The sequence below is a fragment of the Lethenteron reissneri genome, chromosome 44 (assembly GCF_015708825.2).
Source record: "Lethenteron reissneri isolate LAM-NWPU_2019-01 chromosome 44, ASM1570882v1, whole genome shotgun sequence".
Classification (NCBI taxonomy): Eukaryota; Metazoa; Chordata; class Hyperoartia; order Petromyzontiformes; family Petromyzontidae; genus Lethenteron; species Lethenteron reissneri.
Window position 1 is genome coordinate 7897063 of NC_083822.1, and position 22269 is coordinate 7919331.

At 52.7% G+C, this 22269-nt stretch overlaps 1 long non-coding RNA gene across 1 annotated transcript; it reads left to right on the forward strand.

Moving 5' to 3' along the window:
- The first annotated feature begins 2530 nt into the window (after positions 1–2530).
- On the forward strand, positions 2531–10154 carry LOC133353538 (uncharacterized). Its single transcript, XR_009756399.1, has 3 exons — positions 2531–2915; positions 5591–5731; positions 9035–10154. It is a non-coding gene; the product is annotated as an uncharacterized LOC133353538 (long non-coding RNA).
- Positions 10155–22269: the final 12115 nt, after the last annotated feature.

The following is a 22269-nucleotide window of genomic DNA, read 5'->3' on the forward strand; positions in this document are numbered from 1 at the left end:
TGGTCATCATGAACACTCTAATAATTACCACGTTAATTCGACATTATATCGTAATCAGATTTGTAAATAAATTAAAGCCGTTTACACGTATTAATGATTACATTATTTGGTGATGCTGCGTTGGAAGTGGTGTGTGCACAGGCACAATTTACAACAACAAACTTAACACGTTCGTCAACAATGTGTGGCCTCAACAAGCAGACAATAGGAAACGTTTCGGGCAATGTGCCTTCTTCATAGCACGTGAAATGCGCTATGAAGAAAGGGCCATTGCCCGAAACGTCGCCTATCATATATTTGTTTTCTTTCCTTCCCAGGCCACAGAGTGATTGACCAATGCGTTGAGTTGCTTTCGTTTGCTCTTTTAGGTTTAGGCCCTACCGTGGCATCCACCACGCCTCCACGTCCACGTCTGGTATCGATTCCCACTCGATGCGTCGTTTACACGCGGACAGCCGCACGCTGCTGACTTGGGGGGGGGGGCAATGGGTGGGGAGGGGGGCTAGGGGTGGGGGGGGGCGTAGGGGGGGCGAAGGGGTGAGGGGTGGCGTAGGGGTGGGGGGGCGAAGGGGTGAGGGAGGGCTAGGGTAGGGCGGGGCGAAGGGGTGAGGGGGGGCGTAGGGGTGGGGGGGCGAAGGGGTGAGGGGGGGCGTAGGGGTGGGGGGGGCGAAGGGGTGAGGGGGGGCTAGGGTAGGGGGGCGTAGGGGTGGGGGGCGTAGGGGTGAGGGGGGGCGAAGGGGTGAGGGGGGGCGAAGGGGTGAGGGGGGGCGTAGGGGTGGGGGGGAGAAGGGGTGAGGGGGGGCTAGGGTAGGGGGGGCGTAGGGGTGGGGGGCGTAGGGGTGAGGGGGGGCGAAGGGGTGAGGGGGGGCGTAGGGTGGGGGGGCGAAGGGGTGAGGGGGGGCGTAGGGGTGGGGGGGCGAAGGGGTGAGGGGGGGCTAGGGTGGGGGGGGGCGTAGGGGTGGGTGGCGTAGGGGTGGGGGGGCGTATGGGTGTGGGGGTGCGTAGGGGTGGGGGGGCGTAGGGTGGGTGGCGTGGCGGTGGGGGGGGGGGCTAGGGGTGGGGGGGGGGTTAGGGGTGGGGGGTGGTAGGGGTGTGGGGGGGCGTAGGGGTGGGTGGCGTAGGGGTGGGGGGAGCTCGGGGGGGGGGGGGGTAGGGGTGTGTGTGGGGGGGGTTGCCTGTCGCGTTAAACGGCGCCGACTCGTGCAAATGATCGGCGGCCCGATAATTCGATACCGAGATACAACACAAAAAAAACGCAAATAAATCTGATTAAATAATCAATGGGTTGACAGCGTGACCTGCAGCGTGCGCCCGCGCGCGTGGGCTGCGTGAGAGGGACGTCTCCTCGTGGGACGAGGACGAGGGAGGGTCGCGTCGTCTCCTCGCTCACGGCGATTATAACGCCAACTCGGGAATTGGCAATGTGGAACAGTGAGAGGGAAGGGAAGGAGGGGGGGCACGGTGATCCCGTGTGTTTAGCCGCGCGGGTACGCGGTGGCCACGACGCTTGCAAAGTGGCTGCCTTGCGAACCGACGGCGCTGTGGAGGTCGCAGCGAGGTGTCTGTCGGTGGATCATCGCGCGCAGATGTTGTTGTGAAAACTCTCCATGCCCGCCGTGGACGTCGATGAGGTGCCCGTACCCTGCCTTGCCAGGAGAAAGCAGTGCAGCACGTGAACTGATCGCCGTCAGTTTCCATCTGTACGGGGATAGAGTATTGCCACCTCGCGCGAGCCGGTTTATGTTTTTTTGTGTCCCGGGTGCTCCGCTTTCCTCCGCACGTGAATAATAGACACAACTCATCATTCATTGGCTGGCCATCGAACAAAGACGGGCACTGCACGGCGCGCTTTCAGGTGCGCTTTTGCGGCCACGTGAAACGCTCTTCGTTCCGATACTAGGAAGACACCGGAGCCGTGCGCTTTTAAATCATCTAGATTTTAATCAATAGTCTGTTTAGAACTTCTTTTTGTAGTTTAGTTTGCTGCCCTTCGCGCGCACCTCCGGTTAGCCCGGATGGCTACGTACGGCGCGAAAGAAGTTCAACATACATACAATTGTCTGCAAACATCGCACAAATAGAACCCAATGCAGCAGCAGGACCCTTCTGCAAAAGAGACCTACGACTCCGCGTGGCTTGCTGGATTAAAAAAAAAACGCGTGATGGTCATTTTGTATGTATGTGTGTGTGCACGTTTTACCACGAGGTTCTGGATATGCTGTGTGTACGCGTGTGTGTGTTGGCATGTAACTGGTTTACACATGTGCGTATGTGTTTGAGCGTGTGAATGGTCCGTTAATAGGTGCTCGCTAATAGCACTTGTCCCAACAGTCTGTTAAATTATATATGTTGGGGGAATCTTTCTATGACGTTATTGACCTGGTTCTGGCAACTTAATTTCGATCGTACGCCGTGCCGGCCGAAATAGCTGCTCGCTAAAAGCACTTGCTCCAGCAGTCAGAAGTCTACAGGGGTTGGGGGTGTCTTTGTATGTATGAGTACATATATATAATGTACGCTTGTACGTGTGTGCAAGTGTGCTTGTTATGTATGCATGTACGTGTGCGTTGGCTGGGTCATGGTGCCCGCATGCCAAGCCACCGCATGCTTTAGCCACACCGCATGCCCAATCAGCTCTTATTTGCCCGCATAGAGGCGGTCTAAACGGTCTCGGCACGGCCTCGAGAAGAGGTTTGGGCTAATGCGGTGAAAGGATGAATTGTAGCCAAGTGGCCTTGCCGATGACTGTTATACCAGCGGTGTGAAGATCGGCCTCTGCGGAGGAGACTCGTGAATGACGCTACTGAGCAGTTGGGGGCAGTCAGCCGACAGCAACAACGGGCGGCGCAGGAGAGACGCTCACAACAACGAGCGGAGCGCCGGGCGGCTACAACTAAAATGAGGAGCGCAAAGTGGTACGTCTGCACGTCACCCTGGTCACTCGGTTAACCCGCAAATACCTGGACCGGGTCTCGTGGACTATGAATGAGCACGTGTAGTCATTGCAGCGATGGGGTTCGCAGTGCAATGCGCTAACCGGTGCATTGCGTCCGAGGTATCATTCGACGCTCGACGCGGCTAACGAGGTGCACCTAGCCTGGCACGCGCAGCGCCGTGCTGACATCACCGCCACTTAGCGGTTATTGTTATTGTTTTCTGCGGACGTGCGAACGCACGCGCGCGCGCGAGAGAGAGAGCGCGCGGTTTGCGAGAGAGAGAAAATGTTCAAAACGGAGAGCGCTTCATTAGGGGTGCAGCGTGGAAGCTACATCAAAGGGTGGGCCAATGGGCACAGAGCCAGGCTGCGCCCCCCCCCCCATCTCCCCCACTCTACCCTCCCCCCACCACAACAACATCGTCGTGCCATCCCTCCCGCCTCCACCCCCACCCACCTCCTCCCCGACCACATCAACGCACGCGCACTCCCTCCTCCTCCGCCGTTTTTTTATTCTGGCATCAGCATGGAGCTAGCTCGGGGTTTATATACAAAGACGAACGCAGTGCACCCCGTATAGCCTTTACGGACTTTTGGGGCAAGTGCTGCTAGCGAGCACCTATGAAAAGCCGGCACGGTATACGAGGAGGGGGAGGGGGGGGGCTGACCAGCACCATACCCGGCCGCCTTTGTCTCCCGAGTGTTAACGGTTTACACAACACAACCCGGTACTCATTGGAGGCTGAGTCGACCTAGGGGAGGCACGAGATCGGCTTAGATAATCAGCGCGAGCGGAAATCGAACCCAAGGTTCGCCGGGTTCGTAACCACCACTCCCCATTGAACAAAGCCCCTCCCCCACACGCACCCCTAACCATCGTAGCCTTGGTGCCTGGCCCGTCCCCGCAGTTGCACCGCCTGCACTACCGTCACTTGAATGCCACGCCACCGACTCAATTAACATTTTGAGTTTCAAAAAGATTATGAAACAATCGGACCCTCATTTTTTTTTGGGTGATCGGAGAGAGACCTCAGTGTCTTTTGGGGGGGAAAAGCCGAACGCATAAAAAGTAAGGCATTCGCCAATACCGTGTCAATATCGTGTGAATCATTCACGCGCTCGGTATACCTACACGGCACACTCGCGATGGTACGTCATTTAGACGCTAATCATTGCTACTATTACCTGCATGTGTGCGCGCAGAGTCCCTTTTGACCATTTCGCTTGACAACTCCGCTGGTCAGTTCGGATTTATTACAAGTGGTGGTGGGTGCATAGAAGTACAGTCCAACGCAATGGACGTTAGTGACTTGCCCCCTCTGCTAGCCCCCCCACACGTGTTTACATTCGCGTGGGTTCATCATTCAATCATTTATTTCCAGATATATGTTTTAACAGAACGATCGTAATCATATAATTTGTATGTATATATTCAAATTATACACCGCCACGTGTATAAACACACAAAGATCACCCTTATAGCCTTAACAGACTGTAGGGGCAAGTGCTGTGAGCGAGCACTTATGAAGGCCGGCACGGCACACGAGGGGGTGGGTGGCCAGCACCACGCCCGATCGTCTTTGTCTCCCCAGTGGCGATGTTTACACACCGCACCGGGTACTCATTTGAGGCTGAGTAGACCTAGGGGAGGCCCAGGACCGGTTCAAATAATCGTTACTGGCGTTGGCCGTGAGCGGGAATCGAACTCGGGTCGCCAGGTTCGTAGTGTAGCGCGCTAACCACCACACTACCGCTACCCATATATATACTGCGTACACATATACGCACACACGCCATATGCTTGTTTTGGAGAAGCCGCTTAAGAAAATGAGACGCCACCACGAAACTTGTGCCCGATGTCAATTAAGTTCCACGAGTCTGGTCACGCACGGCACACCTAGCTGCCGGATTATAAGACGCACCCACGCGTTTGTTTTCTAGTTAAGATACAGGACGGGAGAACGAGTGCGTCTAATAATCTGAAAAAAATTTGTGAACACATTTTTTTTCTTTTGACGGAAGTTGACTTTTGAAATGATGCGGCAGGTGGTGAGATCTGCTTTCTATATTGGACGTGTCTGAGAAAGGGCTTCATAGCTCATCGGATTCCTCCACTGTAAATACAGAGTCTGCTATTGCGGTCAAAACCATACAAGTGGAATCGTCACCCGTGTGATTGCAACACGTGGTAGTCCCGCACTTGTAAATTACAGCACTTTGCCAATCCACTGCTGGATGAAGATCTCCTCCCCACGATGCTCATGGGTGGCTGTCCAGCCATACTTCACCACACCGGTCAGCGCGGATTGGTGAAGTGGCTGGGCGGACACTACAACCGATTCAGATACCAACTTCGGTGACAAATATCTGAACAAGTCCTGCCCCCCCCCCATAAGGTCGACTCAGCCTTAAATGAGCACCTGGTGCCGTGTGTAAACATCGCCACTAGCGAGACAAAGGTGGTCGTGTATGGTGCTGGCCAACCAACCCCTAGTGTACCGTGTCGGCTTAAAAATAGGTGGTCGCTCTCTGCACTTGCCCCAACAGTCCTTTGCAGCCTACACGGGGAATCTTCGCCTTTGTATTTACATGTGCGTGTGATGGCATACAGCAGGACTTACACACGCATGCGCGTGTGTGTGTACGTGGATTCAGTCAAGCCATGGCACCTGCCAGCGGTGAGCCTTCCCACACTTCACGTGGCCTCAAGGTGCACCTAGCCTGGCACCATCGCCGTGCTGACGTCACACGTGGGACTACGAATGAGCACGTGCAGCCACTGCAGCGCTGCGTAAGGTTCGCAGTGCAATGCGCTAACCGATGCGCCACCGCTCCATCATCGCACGCTAAACCCGAAGCGCTGCTAACTTTGCGATGATTTTCTTTGAACCGGTCAATCTCAGGCAACTTAAACTCACCACTTGAGACCAATTGGAGACGTGAAATCAAACACAAACACACACACACACACGTGTGCTTACAAACTGAACTAGAAGCATTCGAGTTGTAAAAACAATACGCATTTATTATTTACAGATATATTTAATAACACATCGTCAACACGTCTTGTGATAACATCACACGCGTATACACCAAAAGTACAACTTCTAAACGCTGGCTTCCTTATCATTACTAAATTACGCTTTGCTTCTTTCGGTAAAGTCACGTAGGTAGTAGAAAAAATAAAATAAAAAATAATTGTCCTTGTTTATACACCTACACTTGACCGATTACACGCAAACGCATAGGCACTGTGTACATACTGAAACAAAGATCCCCCGTATAGCCTCAACGGACTGTTGGGGCACGTGCTGCTAGCGGGCACCTATGAAGACCGCCAACAGCGGCACACGAGGAGGGAGGGAGGCCAGCACCACCCCCAACCGTCTTCGTCTCTGCAGTGCCGATGATGTCAGCACACCGCGCCGGGTTCTCGTTTTAAGTCGGATTCGACCGAGCCGAGGACCCAGGACCGGTTCAGATAATCGTCTCCTATGTTGGCCGCGAGGGAGGGGGGAGGAATCAAACTCAGGTCCGCCAGGGTTCTTAGCTCAATGCTCTAAACATTACACGGATTTGTTTTAATGTGATTTAATGTACAACACCGCTACTTTGAACGTACATCATACATGTGTACTGTATATATATTTTATGGTATAAACGTTATGTATATAAAGACAAAAGGCAAAAATCCCCCGTAAATCCTTAACAGACTGTTGGGGCAAGTGCTGTTAGCGAGCACTTATGAAGGCCGGCACGGCACACGACGGGGTGGGTGGCCAAGCCATCGCCCAGCCGCCTTTGTCTCCCTAGGTGGCGGCATTTACATATTGCACTAGGTACTTATTTGAGGCAGAGTCGACCCAGGGGAGGCCCATGACCTGTTCAGATAATCGTTACGGGTGTTGGTGTCCTAGGAGCGGAAACTGAACTCGGCACGGCGGGTTTGTAACGCAGCGCGCTAACGGCTACACTACCGCTCCCTATACACATATACACACGCGTGCATGTATATATGCATTAGATAGTAGCACACGACAATTCAGACTCGGTCGGACTTTATTATCCCAGCAGGCGAGGGACCCACTGAGCTTAGCTGCTGCGGCGTTAAAAGCACGACGCCCCCCCCCCCCCCCCCCCCCATACAATCGGCAGTGGCGGCAGTCACGGGACGTGGCAGTCACACAGAGACCCAGGGGTCACGCGGCAGAGACTCGAGACTTTATTTTCCGGCTGGTAACAAGGCACCAAACCGCCGCACATTGACAACAATCGACGGTTACAGAACATTGCAAGGGGTGGGCTGGCGGTGGCAATGTGCAAAAACTGACAATTGCAGAAACAAGGATTTCGAGAAGAAACAAAAAACACATCGCTTCTACACACGGTACCTACGGGGGCACGGGGCGTCTTTGCTGGCAAATTGTCAATAAGAACAAACTGATCGTTGGCGAAAAGAGCTATCCAATTGCGGCGCAATCGAATTTTACAGGAGAGTACGCGCACAAGCTACCACTCGTGAATGCCGACAGATTTTGCAATCGCGAGGCACCCGTCGATGGACCACCGAACCACTGGGCGGCTCCGGAACCGATAACCGCTTTCGACGAAAATGTTAGAGGGAGAATGGGTAACCGTTCGCAGCGACAATTTATAGAAGCGGGCTCATTTGCACGCGCGGACGGACAAACGGCACGGGGGCCCAAGTCCGCACCGGGCCGGGTTTTACAATTTTCGCTCTCATGTCACAAAGGTCGCGGGGGGGGGGGGGCAGCTGCTGGCCGAAAGGTGCCTCCAATTGTCAGGGAGGCTCAAGAGTGGATATTACTTGGCCTACTCTTCCGCACCGAACAAACGAATTGGAAGAGGCGCTGGGCGTACCCACACTTCACCCCACCGCACCGCGACCCCTGCTGCTTTTAGACCTGTCCAGTTCGTTTTAACTGCCGCGCCCGGAGATCGAATCGAGCCCGCAACCCCTGGGTTATGAAGTCCAGTGGGGGGGCTGCCGCAAACCGTTTTGACCCCTGCGGCAGCTCCTGAACTTTCCTTTCTCAGATGAACAGAGTTCGAATTTACGTTTACGGTAACCGGTTTTTTCATCCGGTTACCGGTAACGATTATAAGGACCCTAAATCACCCCAGACCAGAATCGTCACGATGCCACTGCTCCCATATAACGTTAATCGGATTAACAATAATAATATTCCGTCATTACTAGCGAGATCATCACCAATGCATACACTCGCTATATTTACAATCAAATGTTGAATATATTTACATCGTAATCTTCAATAATAAGAATAATCAACAGCATCGTATTAATATCACCACCACCACCATCAACAGATTCGTAACAGAAGATGTATAATCAGAAACATTATGGCAAGTCACCATTCGCGTTGTCAGCATACTGATATTCGTGGTGTGGCAAGGGAACGAGTAACATCATTGTAACACTATCATCGTACTTTACCATTGTCATCATCAGCACCACCAACTACGCAAACATTACCACTCGTCACTGTGCCATTGTAATAATCTTAACATCACTGCCCGCCCAGTAGTGCGTAGTTAAAAGCATCAATACACGAGCATCTTCACCACAGCAGCAATATATTGTGATCATACATCCACACAAATAATTTTCAACTTTACCAAAATTCACCAGCTTCACCACACCAGAAGTATCTCAACACCACCAAGACTACACACACCAGTCATACAAATCCCTCATCATCATCATTCACAAGCATCATTATTATCACTGTCAGAGTAACACGGTATCATTAACACCATCGCTACACACCAATAATACAAAAAAACTATCACAATTCACCAGAACCACACCAGCAAAATATCAATAGCACGCATCAGTGACCTTCCATTAGCTTCACCTCAGTATAATTTACAAAAAAAACATTAAGCAAATGTATCATTACAACGTCATCATAATTACCACTGCACACCGGTTTTCTATAAATATAAAATAATCGTAGCCGCGACCCTAACAATTCACGGTTTGGATCACCATCATAGCCACACACTTACCTGTACGCGACATCCACACCGCTCTTCACCCCCCCCCCTCCCCCACAGAACGAAGTTGCATTTACGAAGGCAGAGCTATAGGAGGACCGTTCCCCGAAACGTCGCGAATTATCAACGATGCATTTGTGTTGTCCAGCGCAAGGGACGTCGTGGTTGTTGACAGCAGCCGACTTCGCTGTCGCGATCTTGCTGATGCTCCAACGATCGCTTTCCATTCAAAGCTTCTCAACAAAGTCGCTGCAGCCCGAGTGGATCGATGCTTCTTCGTGTGGACACATCGTCAGCTTCCTCGTCTCGTTGGCGTTGTTTTGTTTTTCGTCGTCGTCGTCTAAGCGTTTCAAAATGCTGTCGGTTCAATGTATTTACAAAACGAGCGGACCGCGCTAATTCAATGGGGGTCTGCATTCGATGCGTAACCAGCACTCAACCGGACCCTGTAATTAGCCAAATGGAATCAATGACAGCTTAATTGCTGGTCAGAATATATGCAGATGTATGCTATATAACTATATATATATACTTATACGAGCATATAGTTATATATATATATACACGTAGACATGTGCATTACGATAAGTGCATCTAGTTATATATGTAACTGCAAATTACATTTACAATGTAGAGAATAACCAGCGTTTGTAAACATGCTGTATGTATATTTAGTGAAATTGCTACATTGCTAACGATGGATGGAAGTACATGCACATAAAATTAGCACGGATTATAAATCATCAGCGTTTTGTATCCATAACCATGAGCGAGGATTGTGATGTTCACGGCGGTGGCGGTACTAATGTCATGATGAACTCCGAGCAGATTGCGATTTTAATTACTTATTGCTGTTGTATTGCCCCAAAAGTCTGCCAAGGCAATACGGGTGATCTTTGTCTTTGTAGTGGCGATGATGATGCTGTTACTGATATGATTAATTATAAAAACGTTACCGGTACGGGTCGTCGTGATGAGTCAATGATGCGATCATAACAGCGCTATTGAGATTATGGTAATGGCGATATTATTGTTAATGAAAACAGCTGAAGAATGCTCGATAACAGTAATTATAAAATACAATCTTACCTCGTCAAAAGGTGCGTGTCGCACGAAGTCATTACGTCCTGTGAACGGAATGGGTATCGAGGGAACTCCGTGTGGTTTCGGATCTACCGGACATCAGCGAAAGAAGCCTGACAGCTCATCGGATTTAAAAAAAATAAACAAGATTCTGATTCTGAGATCTCATCCACGATTGCAGTGCGACGTTGAGAGACGGGTTGATGCGCGATGGTGCTCGTGATTTCACACAGAACTACAGACAGACGACTAGACAGACAGGGGACTGGATAGACAGACAGAACAGACATTGACGGACAGGCAGCGAGACAAAGGGACGCTCTGGCCGACAGGCGAGCACACCCACGCGGACACGTTGCGTGATGTCGCTGCGTTTGCAGTGCTGTACGAACAATAACAGCATCGCATGCACCATTAACACCGTTGTTTTCGAAGGAAAACTATGTACGAGGCGACGTTTCGGCCAATGGGCCTTCTTCATGTGCTATGACGAAGAGGCACCGCCCCAAAACGCCGCCGATTATACGATTGCTTTTTTTTTCTAACAAATGTTTAGGTGTTTACAACAATAACTATTCCTATAGACACAAAGACAGACGAATTGACAGAAACACACACACACGCGCGCGTCCCTGCAGTGTCTACGCAGCCCTACAGCTCCCCATACTTCACCTTCCCCCCAGGACAAACGCGGCGGGCGAGAACAAAGGGCCCCGCGCGCCTCCATCGCTTCCAAACAACAGCCTCGGAGCGCGCCATCATCCGTGCCGCAACTCGCCACGGCGCAGCGCTCGCAGCGAGTCTCGTGTGGCCGGCAGAGTTGAAACAGATCGAGCTCAAGAGAGACGACAGCGAGGACTGTGAGAATGAGAAGAGATGGGCCGGGTGGGTTTTCTTCTTCTTTTCGGATTCGCTTGCAAAGTGCGAAACAGCACGCACGGCTGCATCAACCAAGAGCGCATTCAGCAGTGATGGCGGCGAGGGTCGTGGGCATCGCTCCCAGCGTCTCTTCCACCCCCCACCCACCTCGCTTCTCCCTCTCCCGGCGTCTCCTCTCCCGCTCCTCCTCCCCCCGCGGTCTCCCAAACATCGGCGAGCGAGCGAAATGAGAGACTGCGCGCGCAACCACCGCCCCCACCACCACTCATCCACCCACCCACCCCGGGTCCCATCTAAAACCCAGTCACGCTCACTCGGCACGAAGACAATCGTCTCCACCCCTCTCTCTCCACGCCTCCTTCCCATCCAGCACACGCGATAGGCTCGAACAGGACGCGGGGAGCACGGCTCCTTTGCGAGCACCCATTGAGGCCTGCACTCTACGCACGAAAAGCGGCGGCGGTGGTGGTGATGATGATGATGATGGTGGTGGCAAAGTCAAAAAATCAACCCACGAACCCTGGACCTGCCTTTTGTCTTCCCGCTGCGGATGTCTAACACGAGACCGAGTCGACACAGGAGACTGCCCAGAACCAGCTCGGCCACTCGCCACGCGATGCTCGCCGTGTACTGGAACCGAGCTCCTGAGACTCCACACATTTTGCTAACGCGCCCAAAGCCACTGCGACATCGCCCCCCTCCCGCCATTGTCTTGTAAAAACACCACTCAACTGTCCACAAGACGACAACTCCATCTGCGTAAAGAGAGATATATACACAACAGCCCCTTTCTCCCACCCACCCCCCAAGCGGTCTCTTGCTCTTCCTTCCCCTTGCCAGGCGGTCACATCGCTGCGTTCATTCCTCTGTGCGCGGACGGCCGTGAGCTACCCCGGGTAGCAGCAGCAGCAGCAGCCGCCCCTTGTCTGTGTTGGGGCACACGCGGGATGGGGGGCGGCGTGGTGGGGGACGATTCAGGGGGGGGGGGCGGGCGAGGTCCGGCGAATCACGAAACGACTGCGCGCGTCCATGCGCTGCTGCTGCTACTGCAGCAGCATCGACGCGCGCGGATTCGCAATTGACCGCATCAACGGTGGGGGTAGGGAGGGGAAAGATTTGCGGGGCTTTTAGATCCGACTAGCACAGTCCCACCGCTCCTTCCCCTCCACATCCCAAATCCACTTTACCCCCCCCCCCGTCCCATCCCTCCCTTCTCCCCCCCACAACACTCGCGCACTCAAAACTCACCCCACCACCGTCACCCGCCGCCGCCACCACAACCAACAACAGCGTCGCGACGCTCCTGCCACCACCTCACCTCCCCCCGCCCCTTCCCCCTCCTCACCCCCGCCCCTCCCCCCCCGCCCCTCCCCCCTTCTCACCTCCCCCCGCCCCTCCCCCTCCTCACCCAATCGCTCACCTCCCTACTGCTTCACTGCCGTCTTCCTCACCACCACAACCACCGCTAGAGGCGCATTCGGGGAGAGGAGCAGGGGGGGGTCCCCGCTACGCCCACTCCACCCTCCCCGCTTTTTAACGTTTGGCTGCCCATATAGAATGTCTGAGATTTGTCACGAATGCAAAAAAACCCGGTAAATAAATAACGACCGCATAGATTAGTTCACCGCAATAATTTGCTCACCCCCCCCCCCTTCCTCACTCCGACATTGTACATCTTGGGAGGGTGTCACTTAAACCACTGCACCACCACCATCATCATCACCACCACCACCTTTCACTCCACGCATGCATGCGCCGCGCTAACAAGGACACCAACCCCCGACACGCACACACAAAGAGATGACGGATGAGGAGGATTTACGCACACATTTAGCGGACCTAAAGGAGGCAACAGAGGAGGCATTCCCACAACAACAACGCACAGTGACCGCTCCTCGCGTCGGCTTCCGTTTTCTCTTCTCTCCGTCATTCGTTCCCCATGTTTTCCCCGTCCTTCCTTGCTTGCGTATCTCGCCCGCTTGCTCCTCACCTCGCGTCCGCCCTTCTCCACGTCCCCTCTTCGCGCCGAAACAAAAGAGCCGAGAGGGATGCATTTCAGGCGATTAGTTCACATTTCCATATTAATGGTTGACAGGGGCTCGTTTTGGCCGCGGTGGTGGTCACGGCGGTGGTGGTTGTTGTTGCTGCTGCTCCTGCTCCCGGCAAATGGCGAAGAAGCGAGCCGAGTTGAAAACGAAAGCGGATCGAGACGGCGCGCGTCCGCCTCCTTCTGCTCCCCCCACCCCGAGCAACACAAACCAGCGGGCTTCTCTAATCCAACGCGACACGGGCTTGCGAGCACGAGCGAGGCGGCTTGGTGCGGCACACCATCCCGCGTCCGTCCGTCCAACTCCGACCGCAAGCCAGCGATGTCGCTGCTCCTGCTGCTCCTGCTGCTCCTGCTGCTGATGCTCCTGCTGCTCCTGCTGCTGCTGCTCCTGCTGCAAGGCGGGCGAGCGCCTCGATGGGAGTGCCCGCGGGCTCTCACGGCCCCGGAGTAAATGTCTCGTTGTTCTGGACACACACACACAAACATGTCTCCCCCCCTCTCCTCCTCCTTCCCCCCACCGTCACCGCCACCCACCCGCCTCTTCTTTCTTCATCCTCCTCCTCCCGCTGCTGCTGCTGTTACTGCTCAGCTCCCCTCCTCCTCCTTCTCTCTCCTCCCTCGGCCTCCTCCTCCTCCTGCTGCTGCTGCTCACAAAGCCACCCCCAATCTCTCTGTGTGACGTCACCGCAGCGAGGGTGGGTGCTCGCGACGGACTCGGCGAAAGGCATGGGGGGTGGTGGTGGTGGAGTTTCCATTCTCTCTCTCGTCTCGTCTCCACCCACAGTCTCTCTCCTCCTCTCCCCCATCATCCCCTCCACCACCACCACCACCACGATTTCTCCCAGCCAGCCACCCTCACCCCTCCTACCTCCCACTCCCCCTCCTCCATAGAGCACCGCGCGTCTCCGCCCCCTCCCCGCCAGCAACCTCCCTCCACCACATCAAAGACTGCCCCTTAATCACATGCTTTAACCGATTAGGTGCAAAGGTGCAACTAAAGGAGGGGGTTTTCGTTTCTGGCGCTGCCGTTTCAAGCTCCATTGATTAGCCGTGCCGTCCGCGCCATTTACCATGCACCAAAGCGGTACTGGAGACCCCCACCACCGGCACCATCACCATCACCACCACCTCCCTTTGGGCCTCACATCACCCCAATCCCCCCCTTCAACCCCCTTTCTTTCCTCCGTCACCCTCCCTCCAACCCCTCCCTTCCGCACCGCGATCCCATCCCCTCCATCCGCGTTGCGCACAGCTCTCGGCTCCATTCCCATCTGCTCCGGCTCGCTCCCCCTCCTCCTTCTCCTCCCCGCTCTCTCTCTCTTAGAATGCTAGCGGCGTGGGCTGGGGGGGTGTGAGTAGGTGTGGTGATTGTGCCTGGCATGTTTGCGATGGGGATTCTATTACTATTATAAATTGGCGGCGCGTTCTGTTCGTAATTTTCCGCGGAAGTCTTATCAATCGTCGTTAGCCTAATGTCTCTACACCCGAGACGGCTTGAGCATTAAGGGGTCTGCCTGCCGGTGTGCTAGCCTCTCTCTCTCTCTCGCTGTCTCTCCCTGATGCTCTCTATTTTCTACATCTCTTGTTCCTGCAAACCGCTCTCTCTCTCTGTCTCTCTCCCATCCCCACTCCTCTCTCTCTCTCCTTTGATTATATCTCTATATCTGTCATGTTCTTGGAAGCAGGTCTGTATGTGTGTGTGTGTGCTGCTCTCTCTCTCTCCCCCCTCTCTCGTTGTCTCGATGTTTTTTTTCCTGGAAGCCCTCTCTCTCCCTGTCGCCCTCTGCTCTCTTTGTCGATCTCTCATTATTTGTGTTCTTGGAAGCCGGAATCTCGCTTCTGTGTGTGTCTCTCTCTCCGCTCTCTCCTCTCGGTTGCTTTATTCTCTCTCTCCCTCTCTGTCTGTCTCTCTCCCATAGCCTCTCTCTTCTCTCCTCTGATGTTATCTATATATCTCATGTTCTTGGAAGCAGGTCTGTATATGTGTTGCTCTCTCTCCCTTCTCGTTTTCTCGATGTTTTTTTTCCCCTGGAAGCCCCTCTCTCTGTCGCCCTCTCTCTCTCTTCGCCTATCTCTCATTCGTTGTGCTCTTGGAAGCCGGTATCTCGCTTCTGTGTGTCTCTCTCTGCTTTCTCCTCTCGGTTGCTCTATCCTCTCTCTCTCGTACTTGGAAGCCCGTCTGTGTGTCTGTTTCTCTCATCTCACCCTCCTTGCTCGACCACGCACGCGTCGCATGTTGATGACTCCTTGCGTTTTGTGGCCATGCCGTCAGCTGCTGCCTCTCACTTTTTGTTTAAACAAAATCTGATGTGGATTATCGCTTCGGTAAGAGCGCAGTCGCTATGCTCGTCTCCGTGTCTGTGCGTCAACCTGTGTGTGTGTGTGTGCGCCTGTGTGTGTGTGTGCGCCTGTGTGTGTGTGTGTGCGCCTGTGTGTGTGCGCGCGCCTGTGTGTGTGTGTGTGCGCGCCTGTGTGTGTGTGTGCGCGCCCGTGTGTGTCCCCTGCCTGCAGTGTGGTGCTTAGCGGTTAGCGCGCCGCGCTACGAACCCGGGCAAGCCCGAGGTTCGATTCCCGCTCACGACCAAGCGACACCCGTGGCGATTATCTGAACCAGTCCTGCCCCCCCCCCCCCCCCCATAGGTCGACTCGGTTTCAGATGATTACTTGGTGCGATGGGTAAACATCGCCACTGGGGAGACAAAGGCGGCCCGGCGTCGTGCTGGCCACCCATCCCCTCGTTCCGGCCATCATCTGTTAAGCCTATACGGGGTATATTTGTCTTTGTGCGTGCCTGTCTGGGAGTGTCTGCGTCTGTCCGCTTGTATGTATGTCAACCTGCCTGTGTCTTTATGTGTCTGCATTTGTGTCGGCCTGTATCATGCCTGTGTGTATCATTCTGTGTGTGTCTATCCCTGTTTGTGTTCGCCTCTCCCACTCGTTTGTGGGACTGTCTCATGGCTGTGTGTCTACGTGTGTGTATGTCAGCCTGTTTCTGTATGTGTGTTTGTGAGGAGCGGTGGTGCAACGGTTAGCGCGCTGCGCTACGAGCCCAGCGACCCGAGTTCGATAATTATCGCTCACGCCGAACACCAGTGACGATTTTCTGAATCGGTCGTGGGCCTCCCCTAGGTCTATTCGGCCTCAAATAGGGTACCTGTTGCAATGTGTAAACATCGCAACAGGGGAGACAAAGGCGATCGGGCGTGGTTCTGGCCACCTACCCCCTTCGTGTACCATTCCTGCCTTCATAGGTGCTCGCTAACAGCACTTGCCCCAAAAGTCTGTTAAGGCTATACGGGGGATCTTTGTCTTGTATTTACGTGTGAATGTCAGTCTATTCGTGTGCCGGTCTGTCTGTTTCAGCCTCAGCCTAGCCGTACGTCTGTGTCTATATATATGTGTGTTAAGTCACTGGTCGTCAGTCAGTCTGTCTGTCCGGTAGTTCGTATGTACGTGTGCACCTGTGAATAGCCTACACCGATTTCCCGAGTTGGATTCCCGCTCACGACCAGTAAGTAGCAGTGGCGAATATGCGAGACGCTCCTCGACTCACTCAGCCTTGCACGGGTGAACGGTGCGGTGTTTAAATATCAGCACTGGGGGATGGACAGAGGCGGCCATGGGTGGTGGTGGCCAAATAACCACCACCACCTTCTTCTCGGCCTTAATAGGTGCTCGCCAACAGCGCGTGTCAACAGTGTGCACAAGGCTATTACAGCCGAAAATGTATAATCACTATTGACATCGCTGTTCCAACAGCAAGGCGTGCTATGCGTGAGTTGCTCTCATTGATTATTTCATCCCATCTCTCTCTCTCCCTTGGCGCTCCCCTCCGCACTCTCCCCTCTCTCATCTCGCTCACTCTCTCCTCTCTCATCTCGCTCACTCTCCCTCCCCTCTCTCTCTCTCACAAACTCTGTTAGTGACGCCATCTTGGCCTTTGTGGTGTCCGAGAACAAAAAATCATTTGACGCGGCATCTTCCGATGTCATCGCGGCCGGCATCGGACCGCCACGTTTCAACCACGCCGCTTCCGTATTTTAAAGCAAACAAAACAATCGACAAACGCCAGCCCTATTGATGTCGCTCCACTGCTGGATGAGGACTTCCGCCACGCCGACGTGGATGTGGCCGGAGGGGCTATACTTCACCACTGCTGGTAGTCAGTGCGGGAGACGAGATGAACGACAGTAACTGTGCAACAATGGATGATGTTTCTAAACTGGCTTTCTGGCGCCACCCCATGTGTCCCCCGCAACCTGTAGCGACCGATTATGCATCGCACTACACTCAGTCGCCCATGAATTTACTCGCTGTGCTGGCCAGAAGTCCTGCTTAGCTTTCAAATGTCCTTGCTTCGCTTTCGAGATGAGACTCATTGCGTCACAGGCAAACATGTACGTTGAACTTCTTTGGCGCCGTACGTCGCCAACGGTGCTGATAGAAATGTTGCGTAGCCAACAATCGATGCGCGTGTCCTGGAAGTGAGCAATTAATGTAGAAATCAATAATCGTTTAAAACCATCAGCCGTATCCGACAAATGTGGTCCAGGTCGCCCAGACGCCGATCCCTTGCAACAATGCGGGTGCGTAAATGTGTAACGACAACAATTCATATTCCGAGTTTTAATAGCGATGACAAATAATTACGGGAACGCAATTAATTGTTTGACCCTCAGCCTTTGTCTGTGCACTGCTGGACGTGAAGGTCTCAACGGGGATGTGTCGGTCACAGGGCAGGTTTGTGACCATACTTCACCACGCTGGTCAGTGCAAATTGGTGAAGAAGCTTGGGGGGGTGGAGAGCAGGACCGATTCTCAGATGTCACTCGCTACTGATATTAGCCGTGCCGCAGGTACAAACACAATGCCAAGTCCACCGAGTCAGGCGGGCGCTGAACACATTCTGGACGCATGCAGTCGACACGTCCGGTGGTGTTGGGCATCTTTATTTCAGGTCGCCCGGGATGGACTAACCCAGGCCTGGGCAACCTGCGGCTCTTTGCGGATTGCTTCGTGACGTGATTTGTGTATGGATTCGCATCCATCGCGGCTCTTAGAATGTTGAGTTTTGTTACCGAATTCGAAAATGGCTCTCGTTATTTTGGCTGCCGAACCCGTGGGCTAACCGCTGCACCACCACTCATACAATTATAATATAACAATCTTCCTCAATCTTATCAAGACAATTATTTTCCCATACAAATCCTCGCTGGGTTTCTAGACCTTCTTATTGGGTGTGGGGGGAATGTTTGGCCTTTGCCACTAACGGGGAGTCCCTGGCATTTCACGGTACACGTGGGTACGTCTCGGGCGGCCCCAGCCCATGTCGTCGGTGTCAGAGAGAGTCGAACAGCGATGCTCACAACAACCAGTTGGCGAAGCGCCGGGCGGCTAAAACGCAGCAAGTTGGAACAGTGGTCTTCGTCAACCTGATTGCCTCAACGTGCACCTAGCCTGGTACAAGCGCAGAGGTAACGTCGCCGCCAGCAGCAGAAGAGAATGAGAGACTCCCGCTGAGTGATGGATATCTATAGTAATTGCGCTGGTACATTGATCTTCATACAGGAGTGATGATGATGGTCAATCCACTGCTCGATGAAGGCATCCCCACGCCGTCGCCATCTGTTATGGTCTAGCGCCTGTACACGAGCTGATATCCACGCTCCATCTCCACCGTGGACGAGCTCGCGAGTGCGTTCCCTCCTTCAAGCGACGCTTTCTCACCAGTCAACTGCATTGCAAGCACCGCATGCTGAACTTCGTTCGCACCGTACGTAGCCAACCGTGCTAGTCGCAGGTGCGGGGGGGGGGGGGGTGTAAAGACAACAAACTGTGTGTATGTTCGTATGGCTCGTGATCTTTCTGTCTCTCGGTGTTATTTCTACAGGTACAAAACAAATATCCCCTCCGTGTAGCCTTAATAGACTGTTGGGGCAAGTGCCGTTAGCGAGCACCTATGAAGGCCGGTACGGCACACGAGCTGAGGAGTGGCCGATACCACGCCCGGCCGTCTTTGTCTTCCCCGTGGCGATGTTACCACATCGCACGAGGTATTCATTTGAGGCCGAATCGACCTAGTGGAGGCCCAGGGTCGGTTCAAATAATTGTAATTTGTTTAAGCGGAAATCGAACTCGGGTCGCAACACGCTAACCGCTACACCACCGCTGCCCACAATACAAAGATCCTCCCGTATATCTTTGACAAACTGTTTGGGGCAAGTGCTGCTAGCTAGCACCGATGAAGGCCGGTACGGCACACGAGTTGTGGGTGGCCAGCATCACGTTCGGCTCCCTCGTGGCGATATTTACTGCACAACATACCAGGTACTCATTTGAGGCTCAGGACCGGTTCAGATATTGGACCTGAATGGGATTCGAACTCGGGGTCACCGGGTTCGTAGCGCTGTGCGCTCACCGGCTGCACTACCGCATAAACGCACAGACATCCACATATATACAGCCACCCGCCCACACATACATACATACACAAGTACGAGGAACCGACACGTACACAAATATCCCCTGTATAGCCTTTAACATACTAATAGGGCAAATGAACACTGACACACACACACCCACCCACGCTATGAGCAATTAACTATGAACAATTAGCACCGCGCCACTAATTTGTCAACATCGCCAACGCGCGCTCCACGGCGTGCAGCCCCAGCCCTGCTCATTGCCGAACGCGGCCCGATGGGACGGGATTGGTCATAGTGATGGCGATGATGATGGCGATGGTGATGATGGTGGTGATGATGGTGGTGATGATGATGGTGGTGGTTCCCATTCTAGTGCTGCCGGCGAAATTATGACATTTCCACCCACATTTTTTCGGTGTTTTTTTTGGGCGACAATCCGTTGCTAATTGTCTCAAATAGTCACCGCAAACAAATGACTTCAGATGTCCACGCGCCAACCGTTGCGCAACGCTCCGCTCGTACCCACATCACAATGGCCAAATCGGTGCGTCGCTTTTGAAATCCATACCGATCAGGAGTCAGCCACGCACATACACAGGCTCGGAGTATATGTGTGTGTGGGTGTACGGGTGAGTCGCATACACCCGGCATGCATTTCTAATATCACGTTTGTATGTATGTTGGTACGTTTGTTGAACTTCAATTGCACCGTACGTAGCCAATTGTGCTAAACTGAGGTGCGGTTTGTTGCATTGTGCCCTACATTCAAGTTAATAAAAAAAATCGAATTAAAACGCGTTTAATTTTCGATTTAAAGCTTTCGTGACTGCAGGGATTCATCTTCTTGGTTCTTTCGGTAAAGTCACGTAGAATGGAAATAATAAAATAATAAAAATAAAACATAATAAAATAATTCTCACGACGTTTCGGCCACAACGCAAGCAGCCGTCCTCAGGTGGAGAACAGGTCTGTCGAGAAGACAGGAGTCAGTCACGCACCTGAAGACGGCTGCTTGCGTTGTGGCCGAAACGTCGTGAGAATTATTTTATTATGTTTAATTTTTATTCTTTTATTATTTCCAGTCTACGTGACTTTACCGAAAGAACCAAGAAGATAAAACGCGTTTAGTTAAACAATTCAGACGAAGCTGATGACATAAATTAACCCGCAATGCGCCCCTGATCTCATCGGATCTCTCAGCCTGGATAGTGCCAGAAAGGGCGACCACCATGCACGGTGCTGTAAGTGTAACTGTGCGTGTGAAACTTGAGACCAATAAAACCAGAGGCATCTCACAAACAAACCGCATGTCGGTCTGATTTTACAAGTTGCATCAAACACGAGCGCGCGCGCGCGCACATGTTTGACGTGCACGCGCGCGTGGTGAATGGATTCGATTAATAATGACGCACTGATCGCTACTTCATTGGCAATAATAACATTCGTTGTCTCCGAGGCACGGCGAGATGGAGTCACTTTCTTTTTTTAAACCAGATTCTGAGCATAGGTACCTTCAAAACGGCACTATTAAAAGAGTTGCGATAGATACGTGTTACCCCGTGGATTTGAATTGAGCGAGGTTTTTATTATCAGGGTTTTGGAGAAAATATATGACGATGATGATGATTTTTTATTTAAAGCTTTCGTGACTGCAGGGATTCATATTCTTGGTTCTTTCGGTAAAGTCACGTAGAAGGGAAACAATACAATAATAAAAATATAAAAAAATAAAATTATAATGACGTTTCGACTGCAACACAAGCAATCATCATCAGGTGTAAAATACACGGCAAGAAAATTTTAAAAAAGTAAAAAATAAATATTGCTGTGTTTCTCACACCCCATGATGATTGATTGTGTTGCAGTCGAAACGTCGTGTGAATGTTATTGTTTTATATTTTTATTATTTTATTGTTTCCCTTCTACGTGACTTTACCGAAAGAACCAAGAAGAAGAAAATGATGATGGTAGGAGCAGTGCGAGGGGAAGAATTGGAAAGATAAGGGAGGTGACCTGCAGTGTAGGTGAGTGGGGGGTGAGTGGATGGGTCTGTAGCTGTGACCTCCAGTGTGACGGTTGAACACAGAACGGACGTGATGACGTGCAATTTATTAACAGCCATGGTCTATCCACTGCTATGCGAAGCTTCCCCTTCTTTATCGCTCACACCTCGCACGGTTGGCTACGTACTGTGAAAAAAATAAGTTCAACATACGTACCCACACATTGCTTGCGTGCGTGGGTTTGTATGCAATTTTCCGACTTTGCAATTATTTGGACCCCAGCACGCAATATCACACTCTTGCAAATGACGTCAGGGTCGATGTCTCTGTAACGCCCACGGTGAGCGCTCGTTAGCACACTCGCACTTAAGTGATATTAATCGGGGCGGCCGTTGGAATTCGAAACGCGAACTTCTGGAAGCAGCGGCGAAGGCGCAAACGTTCGGCCACGTCACCAAGCTAAGAGGGTGACGTCACGTAAAAATAACCCCATCGCAAAACGCCAAAGGGGTCATCCTTTTAGCGCTGTTTGTTTTATTATCGGGAATTTTTTTTTTGGGGGGGGGGGGGGGGGGCAACCATTTAAATCGCCTTTGTCCGATTTTGTTTTCTATCCTCTGACGTGAGTATCCAATAGCAACACAAGTTCCCACTAAAGCGTCGCTCAATATTGGATCGTGTTTACGAGCGTAGTCATGACCCCCCCACCACCACCACCAACCAACCAACAAAGAACACGCGAACAAAGGGACACGGGGGAGCTGTGGCAAGAAGTCTCCCGGTCGACGTTGCGTGGCAAAGAGCTCCAGACGACGGCTCCCCTCTCGCGGGATCCTCTCTGCACGTGGAGGCTGC